The sequence below is a fragment of the Eumetopias jubatus genome, unplaced genomic scaffold (genome assembly GCF_037043125.1).
Source record: "Eumetopias jubatus isolate StellerSeaLion01/CBP00866 unplaced genomic scaffold, mEumJub1_p1.0 scaffold_5, whole genome shotgun sequence".
NCBI classification, from domain to species: Eukaryota; Metazoa; Chordata; class Mammalia; order Carnivora; family Otariidae; genus Eumetopias; species Eumetopias jubatus.
Genome location: NW_028274811.1, coordinates 95,167,844 through 95,189,524, shown reverse-complemented (window position 1 = coordinate 95,189,524; position 21,681 = coordinate 95,167,844).

Sequence of the window (21,681 nt, the reverse complement as noted above, 5' to 3'; positions counted from 1 at the left end):
TACAGACACAGACATGTTTATATGTATACATATATATGTATTTCGATCTACTGAGAAGCCTCAGAAACAATAGCATCTCAATGGCAATTAGCACATCCAGTACATCTAGCACCCAGATCTTTGTCTCTTAATATAATTCTCCACTAAAATGATCCTCCACTAAATGAACCATTTCTTTGAGAAATGACTACTTTCTGGTCCAAGGCTGAAAATGAATGACAAGAGACCTGAATATCTTGTCCTAGAAAATAAGAAAGTAGTTAAAGAATGTTGGGGGCATGTCAAAATGGCATGGAACCCAACCTGATTGGCTCCCACTGGCCAAATCTAGGATAATTTGAGCATCTAAATACATGATAGTAATGAATTATAAGGCATTGAGGAACATCACAAACCACGAGCCCATATTCATTTAAATAAATAAGTAAATATATGAATGAATAAACAGTGAGAGGTTAGCTCTTTGTCACAGAATTCCATTTAATAAATGTAGAAAAAATGATAAAATTAAAATTTTTTTGTCTATGATGAATCATTTTCATAGATATTAAAACAAGTGAGCTGAAAGTATGTTGAGTTATAGAATATTTACATAGTCTCACAATATCTCTTCACAAATACATATTAATTACAATGGGAAAACTAACATTCACGTGGGGAAACCTGGCAAACATGACCCTAATTAATGATCAAAGTTAACATCACCAGTAACAGAACAAATTGATAACATGTGTCTCCTGATACAAAGTAGTGAGGAAAACATAGCATCACTTATTTGGTATTCCCGCCAATAAAGTCCATAACTTGAATATAATCACAAGGAAACATCCTGAACCCCTAACTGAGGGGCATTAATAACTGGTCTGTGGTCTTCAAAATGTAAAGATTATGAATGACAAGTAAAGGTGGTGGGACTGATCCTGATTAAAGGAGACTAAAGAGACATTTAACTCCTGACTGCAACTTGTGACATGGAATTTTCTGGGACCACATGGGACAACTGGCAAAATTTGAACGAGGACTTTGATTAGCTGATGGTATGGTGTTGATGTTAATTTCCTAAATCTGATCATTGTACTGCAAATCTGATCATTGTACTGCCCTTGTTTTTAAGAAATGCGCAGTGAAGTATTTAGGGGTAAAATGGTATCATGTCACACCTTATTCTCAAATGACTCAAAAAGCATATGTATATCTATTGAAAGAAGCATAATTAAGCAAATGTGGTAAAATCGCAACATTTGGAGAATCTGAGTAAAGAGATTACAGAATTTTTTTTTACTATTCTTGTAACTTTTCTATGTCTGAAATTGTGTCAAAATTAGAAGTTCTTAAATTTCATTATTCACAGATGATATGACAAGACATGTGGAAAATCTAAAACATTTTGTAGATAAAACTGAAAATTAAGAACTGTATTTACTAAGGATATCTATTGAATACAGTACTAATTTAAAAAATACCAGCTACAAATAGAAATGAAATTTTAAATTTTATGCTATTTATAGGAGCATAAAACATATATATAGTATGCCTAAGTATAAAGTGAACAAAAGATGTATGAGACCTCTACACGGAAAATTACAAAATATCACAGGCATAAAGAGCTAAATAAATGGTAGAATATACCATAGAATTCACTTCTCTCCGATTGATCTAAAGATTCAAAGAAATTCCAATAAAATTCCCAGCAAGCTTTTGGGTTTTGCTTGTTTGTTTGTTTGTTTTTTTCCTGGAACATGACAAGTTAATTCAAAAGTTGATTCTAAAATTACATGGAAAGGCTTGGGCACATGGGTGGCTTAGTGGGTTGAGCATCTGCCTTCAGCTCAGGTCATGATCTCAGGGTCCTGGGATTGAGCCCCACATCGCATTGTGCTCCCTGCTCAGTGGGGAGTCTGCTTCTCCCTCTCCCTCTCCTGTGCTCTCTCTCCCTCTCTAATAAATAAAAATCTTTAATTAAAAAAAATTCAAGTGGAAATGCAAAAGGCCAAGAATATTCAAGGAAATCTTGAAGAACAAGTGGAGGACTTACATTAACAGATACGGAGATCTGTTATAAGATGATAATTTAGTGTGATGTAAATGCAAACATAGAAAACAGATCAAAGAAAGAGAATAGAGAATCCATAAACAGAGCCAAACACATTTGCTCACCTGATTTGTATCCAAAAAATGACACTACAGATGCAGTGGGGAAAGTATAGTCTTTTTGAAGAATAATCCTGGGTCAATTTGTATAATGAATGAAGAAAAAATAAATCCTGATCCCCATCTTCACCTAACAGAAATAACATTTTTTTATCTTTGTAAATACTTTATTCTGTTTCCAGATAGGATATTAAAATTTACATGTTACTTTTAAGACAATAATATACAGCTAACTAAAATAAAATCTAGAAGAAGTTTATGAGATACAAGATACAGTTGAGAAAACCTGAAATGTTAACTTAATTTGACCTATTAGGAACATTGGCACTTGTGAAATTGATACTGGCCTTGTGTATCAATTACTTTTTTCTATAAGTACTTGTTGACCTTCCAGAGATCATATTGTGCCATTATGCTTAAGAATGCAGATGTAAATATAAGGAAAGGTAATTTTTCTTTAGAGCCCAGCCTTAACTCCAGAAATTTTGCCCCCATCTCTAGTGTTCTTTTTTAATAATGGTATTTCTTATGAGCCTTGAGAGATATCTTATCTGGAAAAAGAGGGCAAAGAAAAGTGAACAAAGAAACTATTAAAGAAGCACAGGCAAAGAATAATTCAAAACAGAAAAAGAACAGTGAAATTTAAAACCTAAAGCAGTGATTTCTCCTAAATGAAGGGGATGGCTCTTTGAAATGATGTTTTTCCTATCTTGTTACAGTGAATTTCTTTACCCTGAATAATCTGTTCTTTACGTTTCCTCTAGATTCTGGTTGTGAAAGCCTTCTGGAAAGAAGGAAAGGAAGAAAAAGAAGGAAGGGAGGGAGGAAGGCAGGAAAGGAGGAAGGAAGGGAAAAAAAAAGAGTGAGAGAGAAAGCAAGGAAGGAAACTTCATTTTGGAGTTGTACATTAGAAGTAAAGAGGGAACCTGGGTGGCTCAGTCGGTTAAGTGTCTGCCTTCAGCTCAGCTCATGATCCCAGGTTCCTGGGATTGAGTCCTGCATCAGTCTCTCTGCTCAGTGGGGAGTCTGCTCCTTCTCCTTCTGCACCTCCCCCTGCTCATGTGCTCATGCTTTCTCTTGAGCACCCACTCTTGCTCTCTCACACTCTCTATCTCTCAAATAAAATAAAATCTTAAAAAAAAAAGAAAGTTGGCTTAAGCTGTTTTTACTGTGCATGCTGTCCACAAAGTTGGGAAATTACATTTTCAAATAATGTTCAATAAGTTTTCAAATGAAATACTCTAAATTTAAAGCGATAGATCTAATTGCTAACCTGGAAAAAGGTATAACAGGGAAAATCATATTTATTGTACATTTTTTAAGATTAACAATTGAGCCGTTTGTCTTAAATTTAGAGGTCCTTCACCTGAAAAGTTATCAGGATGATGAAGAAAAATATATTGAGCATATTATTTGACAAAGTAACCAATAACTCTTTAAAAATAAATTCATTTCATGTTTCTTGACTTTGTGGACAGATTGTACAGAAAAACATAGTTTTCAACACTTAGTACTTTTCTATTTCACCTAAGTAGCAGCATGTAAAATGACTTAAGATTGCATTGGTGTATATTTGGTACCTCTCTTATTTGATGGTTTTCTTTGTTGTTTATCTTGCTGAATTACTATAAAAGGATATCAACCATGGCAGTTGTAAAAATTACTAAGTCCAGTTTCATTGTGTAGCTTTGGTAGTTGGTTATTTCTGGAAAACCAGTGTCTGGTTCTGTGACCCATTTAATACACTGTAATATATTACTTCCTACTTAAATTAGTTATAATAGATTCTGTTCTCTGTAACTGAACTCCTTTTAGAACAAAACCACTTTAGGTCAATTGGATTCAAATCATAACTTCTTAGGAACAAGAACAAGAATAATTCTCATGGTGTACTTCAATTACTTAAATTTTTGTGTTGTTTATGTAAAACATCTGAGGGCTTACAATGTATTTGGCACTTGGGATAAAGATATATGATCATGAGCTATTTCTGTTCTCAGAGTACCTCCCACATCAACAGTTCTACTCCAGTGGGAACTGCAAGGTCTGACTCTACCAATTTTCTACTGGCCATCATGGAAGTCTTCAATTTTTTCCTTAACTAATTTAATTTACATTCCATTACTCATAATTAATCCTTCCCTTGATCTCTCCTCCTCTGAATTCCTCTGGACAGACCCCCAAACCTCAGTTAAACCCGACTTCTTCCCTTACTCCAGTGCTTCTCTGAAAGTCTATTGGACTCCCATCCCAGACCAGTTTAATCAATCTGGGGGGGAAGAGGGAGACCTGAGACATAGTAAGTTTTAAAAGCTCTCCAGGTGATTCTTATAGCACCCAGAGTAGATAATCACAAGCTTAATTCATGTCTGTGCCCAAATAGCTAAATGTGGCAGAAGAAATCCAGTCATCTTGACTCTCTCACTTTAATCTTATTACCAGTGAACACTCATATACCAATTCTGCAAGACGACTTTCACTTCTCTTTCTGTACCTTCTTTCTTCCTTAATCTCAGCTGTTGACCTTCATATTTTGCTGAGAAAATAATAGTTAACATTTGTTGCATGCTTATGTGCTAAATATTAGTGCCCTACATGCTCTCAAGTATTAACTCATTTAGTCCTCTCAACTTTCTGAAGTTGATGCTGCAAAATATCTCCATCTTAAAAATGAGGGAACTGAGACACAAAGTAACACAGCTGGTACTGGAAAGAGTTTTCCTTTGAACCTAGTTAGGCTGGCTCTAGAATTCAGCTCTCACCCACCTCTCATCATATGCTGAAACAACTACTCTGAAAAGAACAACCTTTGTTTCCTTCTATCAACTTTACTTATCAGTCTACATCTGCACCATATCTTCTGCCTTCCTTCTTTTTATTTTTTTAGTTTTAATTCAATTAGCCAACATGTAATACATCATTAGTTTCAGATGCAGTGTTCAAGAATCCAACCGTTGCTCTGAGTGTAACACCCAGTGCTCATCTCATCACATGCCCATCACTCAATTATCCCATTCTCCCACCCCATCTCCCCTCCAGCAACCATGTTTGTTTCCTGTAGTTAAAAGTCTCTCATGGTTTTTCTCCCTCTTTGATGACTTCCCATTCAGTTTCCCCCCCTTACTCTATGATCCTCTGCACTGTTTCTTATATTCCACATATCAGTGAAACAATGATAATAGTCCTCTGGCTGATTTATTTTGCTCAGCATAATATCCTCCAATTCCATCCACCTCAATGTAAATGGTAAGTATTCATCTTTTCAGATGGCTGAATAATATTCCATTGTGTGTGTGTGTGTGTGTATATACATACAACATCTTCTTTATCCATTCATCTGGTGATAGACTTCTTGGCTCTTTCCACAGTTTGGTTACTGTGGGCATTGCTGCTATAAACATTGGAGTGCAAGTGCCCCTTCGGATCACTACATTTGTATCTTTGGGGTAAATACTCAGTAATGCAATTGCTGGGTTGTAGGGTAGCTCTATTTTTAACTTCTTGAGGACCCTCCATACTGTTTTCCAGAGTGGCTGTACCATTCCCACCAACAATGTAATCCTTGCCAACATTTGTTGTTTCCTGTCTTGTTAATTGTAACCATGCTGACTAGTGTGAGGTGGTATCTCATTATGGTTTTGATTTGTATTTCCTTGATGACAAGTGATGTGGAGCATTTTTTCATGTGTCTGTTGGTCATTTGTATGTCATCTTTGGAGAAATGTATGTTCTACCCCATTTCTTGACTGGATTATTTGTTTTTTGGGTGTTGAGTTTGAGAAGTTCTTTATAGACCTTGGATACTAGCCCTTTATCTGATATGCCATTTGCAAATATCTTCTCTGATTCCATAGGTTGCCTTTTAGTTCTGTTGACTGTTTCCTTTGCTGTGCAAAAAATTTTATCTTGATGAAGTCCCAGTAGTTCATTTTTGCTTTTGTTTCCCTTGTCTTTGGAGACATGTCTAGCAAGAAGTTGCTGTGGCCAAGGTCGAAGAGGTTGCTGCCTGTGTTCTCCTCTAGGATTTTGATGGGTTCCTGTCTCACATTTAGGTCTTTCATCTATTTTGAGTTTATCTTTGTGTGTGGTGTCCAGTTTCATTCTTCTACATGTGGCTGTCCAATTTTCCCAGCATGATTTATTGAAGAGACTGTCCTTTTTCCATTGGATATTCTTTCCTGATTTGTCGAAGATTCATTGACCATAGAGTTGAGGGTCCACTTCTGGGTTCTCCATTCTGTTCCATTGATCTATGTGTCTGTTTTTGTGCCAGTACCATACTGTCTTGATGATTACAACTTTGTAATAGAGCTGGAAGTCCAGGATTGTGATCCCACCAGCTTTAGTTTTCTTTTCAACATTCCTCTGACTATTCAGGGTCTTTTCTGGCTCCATACAAGTTTTGGGATTGTTTATTCCAGCTCTGTGAAGAATGTTGATGATATTTTGATAGGGATTGATTGCATTGGATGTGTAGATTGCTCTGGGTAGCATAGACATTTTAACAGTGTTTATTCTTCCAGTCCATGAGCATGGAATATTTTACCATTTCTTTGTGTCTTCCTCAGTTTCTTTCATAAGTATTCTGTAGTTTCTAGAGTACATACCCTTTACCTCTTTGGTTAGGTTTATTCCTAGGTATCTTATGGGTTTTGATGCAATTGTAAATGGGATCGATTTCTTAATTTCTCTTTCTTCTGCCTCATTGTTAGTTTATAGATATGCAACTGATTTCTGTGCATTGATTTTATATCCTGCTACCTTGCTTAATTCCTGTATGAGTTTGAGCAATTTTGGGGGGGAGTCTTTTGGATTTTCCACATAAAGTATCATGTCATCTGCAAAGAGTGAGAGTTTGACTTCTTCCTTGCCAGTTTGAATGCCTTTTATTTCTTTTTGTTATCTGATGGGGTTAGGACTTCTGGTACAATGTTGAATTAACAGTGGTAAGAGTGGGCATCCCTGTCATGTTCCTGACCTTAGAGAAAAGCTCTGTTTTTCCTCATTGAGAATGATATTTGCTGTGGGCTTTTAGTAAATGGCCTTTATGATATTGAGGCATATTCCCCTATCCCTACACTGTGGAGAGTTTTAATCAAGAAAGAATGCTGTATTTTGTCAAGTGCCTTTTCTGCATCAATTGAGAGGATAATATGGTTCTTGTCCTTTCTTTTATTAATGTGATATATCATGTTGATTGATTTGTGAATGTGTAACCACCCTTGCAGCCCATGATAAATCCCAGTTGGTCGTGGTGAATAATCCTTTTAATGTAGTGTTGGATCCTATTGGCTAGTATCTTTGTGAGAATTTTGGGCATCCACGTTCATCAAGGATATTGGTCTGTAATTCTCCTTTTTGGTGGGGAGATCATGGTTTTGGTTTTGAGATTATGGTAATGCTGGCCTCATAGAACAAGTTTTGAAGTTTTCCTTCCCTTTCTATTTTTTAAAACAGCTTCAGAAGAATAGGTATTAGTTCTTCTTTTAAATGTTTGGTAGAATTCCCCTGGGAAGTCACCTGGCCCTGGACTCTTGTTTGTTGGGAGATTTTTGATTACTGCTTCAATTTCCTTGCTGATTATGCTTCTGTTCAGGTTTTCTGTTTCTTCCTGTTTCAGTTTTGGCAGTTTATACATTTCCAGGAATGCATCAATTTCTTCCAGATTGCCTAATTTGTTGGTATATGGTTGCTCATAATATGTCCTTACAATTTTTTGTATTTCCTTGGTGTTGGTTGAAATATCTCTTCTTTCATTCATGATTTTATTAATTTGTGTCCTTTCTCCTTTCTCTTTGATAAGTCTGGCTAGGGGTTTATCGATCTTATTAATTCTTCCAAAGAACCAGCTTCTAGTTTCATTGATCTGTTCTATTGTTCTTTTGTTTTCTATTTCATTGATTTCTGCTCTAATCTTTATTATTTCTCTTCTGCTTGGTTTAGGCTTTATTTGCTGTTCTCTCTCCAGCTCCTTTAAGTGTAAGGTTAGCTTTTGTATTTGAGACTTTTCTAATTTTTTGAGAAAGTTTTGTATTGCTATGTACTTCCCTCTTAGGACCACCTTTGCTGTATCCCAAAATTTTGAACAGTTGTGTTTTCATTTTCATTTGTTTACATGATTTTTTAAAATTTAAATTCAGTTAGCCACCATATCATCCTTAGTTACAGTTGTAGTGTTCAATGATTCATCACTTGTGTATAACACCCAGTGCTCATCACATCACATGCCCTCCATAATGCCCATCACCCAGTTACCCCATCCCCCCAACCACCTCCCCTTCTGCAACCCTCAGTTTGTTTCCCAGAGTCAAGAATATTTCATGGTTTTTCTCCCTCTCTGATTTCTTCCCATTCAATTTTCCCTCCCTTCCCCTATGATCTTCTGCACTGTTTATTATATTCCACATATGAGTGAAAAAATATAATTGTCTTTCTCTGATTGACTTATTTCACTTAATGTAATACCCTCCAGTTCCATCCACCTTGATGTAAATGGTAAGTATTCATCCTTTCAGATGGCTGAATAATATTCCATTGTATATGTAAGCCACAACTTCTTTATCCATTCATCTGTTGAAGGATATCTCGGCTCCTTCCATAGTTATTGTGGACATGGCTGCTATGAACATTGGGGTGCATATGCCCCTTCTTTTCACTATGTCTGTATCTTTGAGGTAAATGCGTAGTAGTGCAATTGCTGGGTCATAGTGTAGCTCTATTTTTAACTTCTTGAGGACCCTCCATATTCCAGAGTGGCTGTACCAGCTTGCATTCCCACCAACAGTGTAAGAAAGTTCCCCTTTCTCCACATCCTTGCCAACATTTGTTGTTTCCTGCCTTGTTAATTTTAGCCATTCTAACTGGTGTAAGGTGGTATCTCATTGTGGTTTTGATTTGTATTTCCCTGATGCCAAGTGATGTGGAGCATTTTTTTCATGTGTCTGTTGGCCATTTGTGTGTCTTCTTTGGAGAAATGTCTGGTCATGTCTTCTGCCCATTTCTTGATTGAATTACTTGTGTGTTTTTTTTTTTAATTCTTCTTTAATTTCCTCATTGACCCATTCCTTCTTTCAGTAGGATGCTCTTTAACCTCAAAGTATTTGAGTTCCTTCCAACTTTCCTGTTGTGACTGAATTCAAGTTTCAAAGTGTTGTAGTCTGAAAATATGCAGGAAATAATCCCAAATTTTTGGTGGTGTTTGAGACCTGATTTATGACCCAGTATGTGATCTTTTCTGAAGAATGTTTTATGTGCACTCGAGAAGAATGTGTATTCTGTTGTTTTGGGATGGAATTCTCTGTGTATATCTGTTAAGTCCATCTGGTCCAGTGTGTCATTCAAAGCCCTTTTCTCTTTGTTGATCTTCTGCTTAGATGAGCTCTCCATTGCTGTGAGTGGGGTGTTGAAGTCCCCTACTATTATTGTATTATTATCAATGTGTTTCCTTAATTTTGTTACTAATTGGTTTATATAATTGGCTGCTCCCAAGTTAGGAGCATAAATATTTATAATTGATCTTAGATCTTCTTGTTGGATAGACTCTTTAAGTATGATGTAGTGTCTCTCTTCATCCTTTACTACAGTCTTTGGTTTAAAATCTAATTTGTCTGATATAAGGATTACTACCCCAGCTTTCTTTTGATGTCCACTAGCATAATAAATCATTCTCCACCCCCTCACTTTCAATCTGGAGGTGTCTTTAGGTCTAAAATGAGTCTCTGGTAGACAACATATGGATGGGTCTTGCTTTTTTATCCAATCTGATACCCTGTGTCTTTTGACTGGGGCATTTAGCCCTTTTACATTCAAAGTAACTGTTGAAAAGTAAGAATTTAGTTCCATTGATTGTATTACCTGTAAAGTTCCTGTTTCTCTAGATTATCTCTGTTTCTTTCTGGTCTATTTACTTGTGGGCTCTCTCCTCGCTTATAGGATCCCCTTTCATATTTCTTGCGGTGCTGGTTTAGTGATCACAAATTCTTTTAGTTTCTGTTTGTCCAGGAAGCTCTTTATCTCTCCTTCCATTCTGAATGACAGCCTTGCTGGATAAAGTATTCTTGGCTGCATGTTTCTCATTTAGTATCCTGAATAAATCATGCCAGCACTTTCTGGCCTGCCAGATTTCTGTGGATAGGTCTGCTTCCAGTCTAATGTTCCTACCCTTGTAAGTGAAGAACCTCTTGTCTCGAGCTGCTTTCAGGATTTTCTCTTTATTTTTGAAATTTGCAAGCTTCACTTTTATATGTTGGGGTGGTGATCTATTTTTATTGATTTTGATGGGGGTTCTCTCTACCTCTTAGGCTTGAATGCCTGTTTCCTTCCCCAGATTAGGGAAGTTCTCAGCTATGATTTGCTCAAATATACCTTCTCTCCCTCTATCTCTTTCTTCTTCTTCTGGGACCCCAATAATTCTAATATTGTTTTTACATTATGGTATCACTGATTTCTCAAAGCCTCCCCTCATGGTTCATTCATTGTTTTTCTCTCTTTTCCTCAGCTTCCTTCCTTTTCATCATCTTGTCTTCTGTGTCACTGACTCTCTCTTTTGCCCCATTTACCCTAGCTGTTAGAGCATCTATTTTAGACTGCATCTTAGTTAAAGCATTTTTAATTTTTGCCTGATTAGATTTTATGTCTGCACTAAGAGATTCTCTAGTGCCTTTTATTCTTTTTACAAGCCCATCTAGTAACTATAATCATTACCCTGAATTCCAGCTCTGACAGTTTATTCATATCCATATCAATTAGATCTGTGGCAGAGAATATTACCTCTGGTTCTTTCTTTAGTTGGAAATTCCTCCTTCTAGACATTTTGCCCAGGGATGAATGATGAATGAGAGAACGAAATAAAAAATATCAATCCCGACCCAAACAAAATACTCACTAGACAAATTCAAAGAGGTCAGAAACCAAAAAATAAAATATAAAGAACAAAGACGGGAGGAGGGAAAAGACAATATAATCTCCCAGGTGTACAAAACAGGGTGATACACTTGGTCCTGCATGTATTTTGGTCTGTTAGAAGAAACTAAATCCCAAAATTGTAAAGAAAGCAAAACATATGTTTTGCTTTTTTTGTATATATATATATATATATATATATATATATACAAAAATAAAATTGAATACAGTGAAAGGAAGCCAAAAATGAAGAATACGTCCATAAAATGGAAATTTAAAAATGAAAGTTAAAAAAAGACTTAAAGAGTTGATAAAATTAGAAACTAGTTGAAAAGGAAAAAAAGAAAAGGAAAATTTTAAACTGAAAGATAAAAGAATCATGAGGAAAAACCTTGAATTCTATATATTTTCCTCTAGTGCTGGAGTTTTGTAGTTCTGTGTGCTCTGTAAACTTGGGATTTGCCTGCTGTTCCAGCTGTTCTTCTGGGGGAGGGGCCTGCTGCACTGATTCTCAGGTATCTTTGCCTGAGCAGAGTTGGTCCATGCCCTGACAGGGGCCTGGGCTTAGTGTAAGCTGATTCTGTTTGCTCTGTGTGGCTTTTGTTCCCTGAGGGCTTTCTGTGGGGCTTTAAAGGATGAAAATAAAAATAGTCATGCCCTGTTCTCCAGCCCCAGAGCAGAAAGATCACAGACCCCTCTCTTTAGTAAACCCTCAGGGAAAAGCAGTTTTCACTTTTGCATGCCCCAAACTCTGCAGACTCCTGTGGTGCATGCCCGCGACGATCCTCCCATGGGAAGGTGGAGGGTCACCATGTTTCTGCCCTTTGCAGGGCCCTTGCTAGAGCAGTCACTGATGGTGACGAGGTTTGGCCGAGGTTCGGGATTTATGGCAAACCGAGATGAGAGCCCCCTCCCATTCCTGGTTTCCCTGCTCCAATGCTTGGGAATTCTGCTGGCTCAAGCACCCTCAGTCTTTCTGTCACCCCTGAGACCACAGTGTCCCACCTAGGATTTTGCCCTGCTTCGCCACCTGAGCATCTTTCAGGCAGGGATGTTTCTCACTGAAACAGATTTCTCAAAGTTCTGATTTTGTGCTCTTGTCACTTTCCTGTAGCTGGCTTATGGAGGCTCCCTTGCCCCACCATTTATCTTCTGATATATTCCTTCAGATGCTCTTCTCCACACCTCCTACCTTGCAAAAAGTGGTCACTTTTCTATTTGTAGAATTCCAGCAATTATTTTCTTACATCTCATGTTGAATTCATAGGTGTTCAGAATGATTTGATAGTTATCTAGCTAAATTCAAGGGAGCAGATGAAACAAGGTCCCCTACTCTTCTGCCATCTTGGCTTTGCTTTCCTTCCTTTTAGAATAGGTGACTCTGGGTACCCCCATCTAAAAACATGCATCCCATCCCATATACTCAAGGATGTGTCAACTGTAATGATTCCTTCTCCCTTAAGCATGTTCCCTTTCCCCCCTCATGCCTGGATCATTCCCATCAAGCTATAAATATGCTCCAATATCTCCTCTCCCATCAGTTCAGGTCTTCCAAGAAGCAGATTCCAAGACAGAATTAGATGCACAAAAAATGTATTGGGATATTTTGCTCACAGACACTGATGAGGGAAAATGGGAAGAAGATTGGGAGAGTCATCAGATTGTGATGCAGATTTGAGCTCTGAAGGAGAGGGAAAGAAGGAAGGAAGGAGGGAAGAGACAAATGAAGGTCCAAGTTTGCACTGTAATTCTAAGAAAGTTTTGGCAATGCCAAGGATGAGTCCTCAGGCCAAAGTTGCTGGTCAGAGAAGTCCTGTGTCATTAAGGAACATGCCTACCCTGGTCTCCCTGCCACCTCTAGTCACTAGCTGTAAGCAGGCCATGGGACATATAGTCTTGTTATGAATGAGGAGGAAAGAATTTCAGAACATGGCACCTGGGGCCATAGGCAATTATGTTCTTCACAGGAGGAGATTTTAAAGGCACATATCAATTGTCACCACATCTCTCTTAACTTCTTGATTCTGTGGTCTTCTCCAGCTGCCACCCCATTTATCTGGCTCTCATTTCTAATAAAACTCTTTAAAAGAGGCACCTGGGTGGCTCAGTCTGTTAAGCATCCATCTCTTGATTTTGGCTCAGGTCATAATCTCAGGGCTGTGAAAGCAAGCCCCACATTGGGCTCTGTGCTCAGCACAGAGTCTGTTTGAGATTCTCTCCCTCTCCCTCTGCCTTTCCCACTGCACCCCGCCACTCATGCCTGAACTTTCTAAATAAATAAATAAATAAATAAATAAATAAATAAATAAATAAAGTCTTTAAAAAAAAAGTTCCTTATGTTCACGGCTTCTAACCTCTTATCTTATATTCTCTCATTGACTAACTCCAACCAGTGTTTGTCTTTCCTCTCCACTGTTTCAGTGACTGTTTTCTTATTCTTTCACAGTAACAGACCGTTTAGATGAACATATGACCACACAGAATAAAGGCTATATTTTCTTAACTTCCTTGGGTTAGGTATGGCCATAAGACCAAGTCCTGGCCAAAGGAATATGAGCATAAGTGATGAGTGCTACTTCTCAGCCATGCCCTCCTCTTCTTCCCTTGTCTTTCTTCCTGTTGGCTGGAATGGGAATGTAGTGGTAAACCATCTTGGATCCTGCATTTAGTGTTTATAAACCTGAGGGATTGTGGAACAGCAAAAAAGAAGGAGCCTGGCCCCTCATGATTTCATAGAGCTGTAATGACAACCAGGACTTTATCTGAAAAAGAAATAGGCTTTTATCTTGTTTAAGCCAATTTTATCTTGGGTCTCTAACTTTGTTTCTATTTTATCTATGTATCCATCTACTTCATAGGCAAGTTCTGCTGATAGCACCTCTGAAATATATCTTGAATTTGACTGTTTTGTCAAATTCGGTCCAGTCTATCATCATTTTTCCCTGAATGCTTAAACATCCTCACACTCATCTTGTTGCTTCTATTTTTGACCTATAGAAGTTTTTTTTTCCCAATGAGAATAATAATAAAAAAAAAAAAATGGGGCACCTGGGTGGCTCAGTCATTGAGTGTCTGCCTTCGGCTCAGGTCATAATCCCAGAGTCCTGGGATCGAGCCCTGCATCGGGTTCCCTGCTCAGTGGGGAGCCTGCTTCTCCCTCTCCCACTCCCATTACTCGTGTTCCCTCTCTTGCTGTGTCTCTCTCTGTCAAATAAATACATAAAATCTTTTAAAAAATGTTACATCACCTCCTACTTAATATCCTCCAGTGACATTTGGCAATGCTTGGGCTTATTTTGGTGATTTTGGGTAGTGTTTAAGGAAGCAGTGTTAATTCTATTATTAGATATATTAATAAATCTCATCTAGAAGGATGGAACATTAGAATAAACCTAAAGCTGAAATTGGTTAAAAGAAGGAAGCATCAGTTACTCATATTAGCCATGATAGGGAGATGTTTAGTCCTTTTGTGGTTTATAGAGTATTCATATTTTTTCTGTGTTTAGTCACAATTACAGAGTAATCTTGTTTTTGTTTTCATCCATCATGGTCGTGGATTTTCTGATGTTAATGTTCTGAGAAATTGCTCATCTTCAGTGGAAGAACAGCATAGTCTAACTGTGAGTGCCAGACCAGCTCCTGACTGTGTGGGTCTGCTTGTTTCTTTCTCACTTGCAGTGCACTTAGAGTAAATTTCAAACTTTTTACCATGGACTTCAAGGTCCTCCATGATCTGGTTCCTACCTAATTTCCAAACTCATCTCCTACCATACAATCACTGCATTCCCAAAACTCTGGCCCTTTTCAGTTTTTTTTGGAATGCTCCAAGCTTGTTCTCCCTTTAAGACTTTTATGTTTGTGGTTACTTCTTCCTGGAACACTCTCTTCCCAGGTGTCACTTCTTAAATATTACTTCCTCAGGGAGTTCTTCCCTGACTCTCTCCTTTCCCAGCCTCCAGGACATTCTTTGTATCCTTTCTGTATTTTATTTTCGTTATTAAACCTTCTGGTGTATTTGCTGATTTTCTGCCTTCCCTGCTGGACTACAAGATCTGTGAGAGCAGGAATTGTGTCTTTGTTCACCAAGGTGTATCCTCAGTGCCTGTCATAGCACTTCTCACATGATGGGCTCTCAATAGATGGAGAAAGGAGCTCTCAGCCTCTAAGGATGAGTGGAAGGCAAGTAGGTCAACAATTACAACATGGTATGCAGGTATACATTGGACTTCTTAGGGAAGAGTCACACCCAAATTGTTGGAGGCTTATTGCCAGAACACAAGAGTTTATGAGGAATGTCTTTTCTCCTACTAAGGCATATCCTTGATCTGGTATTGATTTCTCCAAGATTGAGACTGTTTAGGAGATACTCTTGGCTCCAGCAATTTGCTTTCCCTAAGAGCACCTACCATTTATACTTCTGAAATGAGAACCTGACTGGAATGGTTTCCTATCACCTGATACAAAGCTTCCCTCATTTTCTACACAAACCAGGGTCACGACTCATATGTCTACAGGACTAGGCAGGCACCTTAAGTGAGTGAAGTAAACTGGGTTACGGCAGCTTAAGAATTCTTTTTTTTTTTTTAAGATTTTATTTATTTATTTGAGAAAGCGAGAATGAGAGGAGAGAGAGAGAACATGACAGTGGTAAGGGTCAGAGGGAGAAGCAGACTCCCTGCTGAGCAGGGAGCCCAATGTGGGACTCGATCCGGGGACTCCAGGATCATGACCTGAGCTGAAGGCAGTCGCTTAACCGACTGAGCCACCCAGGCACCCCAGCTTAAGAATTCTTTTGATGTAGACCTACATCTAGGACTGTTCTTCACATCTATAAATATATTCCCCTTATCCCATCTTTCCTGAAACATATATCCTCTCAGTCTCTCTTTTTTTCCCACCTCTCATGGAATAGGAACTCATATATTTTATCATTTTTGTCTTTGCCTTAAGAAAACCAATAGTGTAAACCTAATGTTAAATGGCAGTTGAGACTTGGCCTCAGTACTGGGTGGGGAAAAGGGAGTGCTGGGAACCTTGGCAAATGAGAGTGTGTATTCTGGGGCTCAAGAAGGGCAGCTGACATTACTCTGGCTGATTTCTGCCTTGTGGAAGTGAAGACCCAAGTTGCTAGATTTTCATATTTCATATTTATTTCAAGAAAAACTAGAAATCTAGAAGTTTAGGTGAAATGCCTTGATTGTTAGTTCTTGGTAATGTGTGTATGTATGTGTATATATATATATATATATATATATATATATTTTTTTTTTTTTTTTTAATTAAACACTGTGAGAATCAAATGAGCTTGTTGAGCCAAAAGGTTATCTTCCAGATTTGGCCTTTGGACTGCTGGTGCTGGAACTCTGGTTGAAAGTAGTTGTCTCTAGATAAGGACTCATTCAGTGCCAATCAGACATGAACGAGGGACAGGATTGATGTCACTGTAGCACAATATGAGCCTTGACAGCTTTGCCCAGAGCTTCTGGACAGAATAGGCAGTTAAAGGGTAAGGATAGCAATTTGTAAGCATGCGCTGCTGTAGATACCAAGGTGGGTTATCTGGCTGTGGTTGGAGAAGCCGGGAGGTAAGAAGAGGGTTACTGAGGAAGTCTTAGAACACGTTAGCCTAGAGACAAAAAGGTGTTCTTCTTGGGGCAAAGATGAGAGCACACAGAGATGTGAGAACTTGTGGCACTTTGGGGAGACTTCAAACACTACATGTAATAAGACACCACCAATTATATGGTGTCGTGTGGTGGAGAGTGACTGTGTGTGTGTGTTGCGGGGAGGGAGAGGTGGTGAAAGAAAAGGCAGTTCAGAGGAGGCATGAAATGAAGCTGGAGAGGAGAGCTGGAATCTGATTGTGAGGGGCCTGTATGATGTTCTACTTAGCTTAACTAGTATCCTAAAAGGTATGGAGGATGCACTGAAGGACAGCTAACTAGGGCCTTGACATCTTAGCTTGCAATTTAGACAGATCCCCCTGGCAACCTGTGGAGTGTTAATTAGTGAGGTTTGAGGCTATTGACATTTAATGGAATAAAGTATACCCTATTAAGCAGTAAAGCTTCTGATCCTCCTCTCCAAACTTCACTTCCACATTCACTTCTAGAGATTTGACTGTTACCTTAAGGCAGAATTATTTGAGTGCCTCCTTATTTACATAAAGTCTTTGTGGTTGCTCTTGCTGCTTCCTTTAGTGTAGCTAATTACTTTTGAGTATGTATATCCTTCTTACCTAGAGTCTTTCTGGTTCTGATAGGGACCTAGAGTTTACTCTGGTAAATAAAAGCTGGGTAGTTGGGTAGTATAAGTTTTTATATCCAGACTATTTGAACTGACTGGAACATACTCATAGAAGCTATTTGTTATAACTCTTATGAGTAACACAAGGAGAGATGATGGCAAAAATATTGAATAATACTGTGGAGGCAAAAGTTCCTGAAGTTCCAGCCACATGAAAGACTCCAATGGATGAGCCAGAAGACCCTCAGCATTTACTTACTGACATGCAAGTGCTACCTCCAGGAAGACCTCTCCCTACTCTGGGTCCAGGTACACTCTGTCTGGGTACTATGAAGACACACAGGGAAGAGCACCGCCCCCCCCTGCAAATTATAGCTGGCAGGCAACATAGTGACCGCAGTAGTGCCCATTGAGTACTTCCCAAGGCAGGAATAGGAGGAGACCACTTCAGAGGCTTGAGACAGTGGCTTTTTAGCAATGTATATGGGAATATTTCAATATTTAATAGCTGTTACAGTCATACTAGTAAATTGTAGCAAAATTGCAGACCTGAATCTATGATTCTGAGAAAAACAGACATTAAAAGCTTCCCTTTCTATGTGCCTTGTGGAAAGAGATTTCTATAATTTACCTAAACATAGCTCCAGATGGATTTCTTTGACCTGCACTTGAGTCTTTGTATGGCCCTTTTCTGGGCAATGTGTTGATTTCACAAAGGTAGTAAAATCTCCCAAGTTACCACAAACTGCTTTGTTTATCTTTTCTAGCATGTTCCAGGAATTTGAGGAGACCACAATTGCTTGAGCAAAGTGTCCTGGAAGTAACATGATGAAGAGATTGGAAGGAGGCAAGACTGGAAGCAGGGAGCTCAAGTCCAAGTTTCAAATGAGAATCTTAACAAGGTAGCAGCATGGAGGAGAGGACAGATCCAAGAGCTGTTTTTGAGATGATCATATGGAATAAAAGGGAGATTAAGATGAGTCAAGTTTCTAACCTAAGCAAAGGGTAAAGTGATGATACCACTCATAGGTAGTCGTAGTGGTTGGTGGCTATAAAGGGGTCTCACCTCTCTGACCTCTGTTTACTTATTAGCAAAATGGGATAATGAAGGTACCTACCTCATAGGGCTACTTTGAGGACTAAATGTGATAATGAATGTATAATGTTAAATCAGAGACTGGCATGCACTAAGTGTTCAGTAAATGTTAGCAATTTTTTCTTCAGGAAACAGGCTTAGAAAAGCTAAATAATTTGCTTCAAAGTACACAGTTAGGTAAGTGATGGAGTTGGGATTTTAGCACATCAATTGGAACACAGTCTGGTCACTTTACCTGTTACATAGGATGGAAAGCATCAAAGGAAGGACAGGTGTGGGATGTGACTATGATGATGAACTTGGTTTGGGAAATGGAGACATGAATGTGGGTTGGGGAGAAGAGGTCCAGGAAGAAGTTGGACACATGGATCTGGATCTCAGGAGGGTCTTGGCCAGAGAATTCCTTGTTCTTCACTCAGAGTGTGTGGAAATTACAGTCATGAATAGTGCACTACCTAATAGCCAGGTATCTGGCTTTGATAAATAGCTAGATGGTGTTTAATAAAGTTGTATGGCCAAGACAATTATAAATTCTTTAAGAGGTTTTAGTAAGATTTTTGTATTTGACCATCAGTCTCACTTGCTAAAATTTTTCATTGTGCCATATAATCTGTAACTATAATAAAAAGCCTATATTTCAGAAATACAAAAACCATCTGCTAATCAGTATGAAGTGTAAAGATTTCTATATTAAAACCACTCTTTTAAGAAGTTAACTAACCTTATTCAAAATAACTTCCTAAACTTCATCTCCCTCGTCTACAAGCAGTTTTTCAACTCTTTTAATATGTTGAATAATTTGTTTAACTATACATATATATATATAATGCCTACTTTAGGTTGTGTCACAAACTGAATGGGGAAAATATTTTCAATACTCCTCAAATCTTAACCTTATTTACCTTCTGACATTAGCACCTACCCTTAGCCCCACACCAAGTACTCTATAATACTGTTGGTGTGGACTTGTCTGTGTATATGTTAGAAAACTAAGATAAAAAAATGGACATCTTTTAGATCACTTGGCCATGGATTTATGAAGATGATAGAATTGTGTATAGAAAGAGATGAAGAACTATGGTTCATTGGCCAAATCTGGCTCACCAGCTGTTTTTGTATGGACCATGAACTAAGAACAGTTTTATATTTTTAAATAGTTGAAAAGAAATAAAAAGAAGAAAATATTACATGACATGTGAAAATTATATGAACTGTAAACTTCATCGTCTATAAATGAATAAAGTTTTATTGGAATGCAGCCTTGCTCATTCATTTACATATCATCTATAGCTACTTTCATGCTATGATGGCAAAGTTGAGAACTTGCAACAAAGATGTATGGTGGTTTCATTGCTTTGCAGTCCTCTTCAGCAACTTATAAATCTTGAGTATGTGGTTATAATTCCACAGTGTTTCAAGTGCCATGAATATTTCTGTACAGCAACATTTTCTTTTATTTTAATGACCAGTGCAATAGCCATCATGTCAGAAGGAGAAGGAGAAGAAGAAAGGAGAAGGAGGAGGAGGAGGAGGAGGAGGGAAGAGTTAGTGGGATCCAAGTGTCGTGGTTTTAATGCACAATGGAGTGTGGGTTATTTTGTTATTGAATTAGACAGGAAAGCAGTATGTTTACTATAAGTGACACAACAACTGTGCTAAAAGAATACAGTATAACTGAGGAAGCACTCATCACAACACTCTCAACCACAAGAAAGCAATGGCCAGAAATTTTAGAAAATTTAAAAAATTTGTCACCATAGTATAATTTCTTCATGAAAATAAAATGAGACTGCAACTGAAGTATGTTTCCAAGTGGCTCATTTACTACTCACATGAGAAAAGATTTTTTTTTAAATGTTATTATATTATGTTAATCACCATACATTACATCATTAGTTTTTTGACGTAGTGTTCCATGATTCATTGTTTGCATATAACACCCAGTGCTCCATTTAGTACGTGCCCTCTTTAATACCCATCACCAGGCTAACCCATTCCCCCACCCCCCTCCCCTCTAGAACCCTCAGTTTGTTTCTCAGAGTCCATAGTCTCTCATGGTTCGTCTCCCCTTCCGATATCCCCCCTTCATTTTTCCCTTCCTACTACCTTCTTCTTTTTCTTTCTTTTTTAAAATATATAATGTATTATTTGTTTCAGAGGTACAGGTCTGTGATTCAACAGTCTTACACAATTCATAGCACTCACCATAGCACATACCCTCGCCAATGTCTATCACCCAGCCACCCCATTCCCCCACCCCCACACCACTCCAGCAACCCTCAGGTTGTTGCCTGAGATTAAGAATTCCTCATATCAGTGAGATCATATGATACACGTCTTTCTCTGATTGACTTATTTCACTCAGCATAACATCCTCCAGTTCCATCCATGTCATTGCAAATGGCAAGATTTCATTCCTTCTGATGGCTGCACAATATTCCATTGTGTGTGTGTGTGTGTGTGTGTGTGTGTATACACACACCACATTTTCTTTATCCATTCATCTGTCAATAGACATCTTGGCTCTTTCCGCAGTTTGGCTATTGTGAACATTGCTGCTATAAACATCGGGGTGCACATGCCCCTTTGGATTCCTACATTTGTATCTTTGGGGTAAATACCCAGTAGTGCAATTGCTGGGTCATACGGTAGCTCTATTTTCAACTTTTTGAGGAACCTCCATACTGCTTTCCAGAGTGGCTGCACCAACCTGCATTCCCCTTTCTCCGCATCCCCGCCAACATCTGTCATTTCCTGACTTGTTAATTTTAGCCATTCTGACTGGTGTGAGGTGGTATCTCGTTGAGGTTTTGATTTGGATTTCCCTGATGCCGAGCGATGTTGAACACTTTTTCATGTGTCTGTTGGCCATTTGGCTATCTTCTTTGGAAAAATGTCTGTTCATGTCTTCTGCCCATTTCTTGATTGGATCATTTGCTCTTTGGGTGTTGAGTTTGATAAGTTCTTTATAGATTTTGGATACTAGCCCTTTATCTGATATGTCATTTGCAAATATCTTCTCCCATTCTGTCGGTTGTCTTTTGGTTTTGTTGACTTTCTTTTGCTGTGCAAAAGCTTTTTATCTTGATGAAGTCCCAATAGTTCATTTTTGCCCTTGCTTCCCTTGCCTTTGGCAATGTTTCTAGGAAGAAGTTGCTGTGGCTGAGGTCGAAGAGGTTGCTGCCTGCTTTCTCCTTTAGGATTCTGATGGACTCCTGTCTCATATTTAGGTCTTTCAACTGTTTTCAGTCTATTTTTGTGTGTGGTGTAAGGAAATGGTCCAGTTT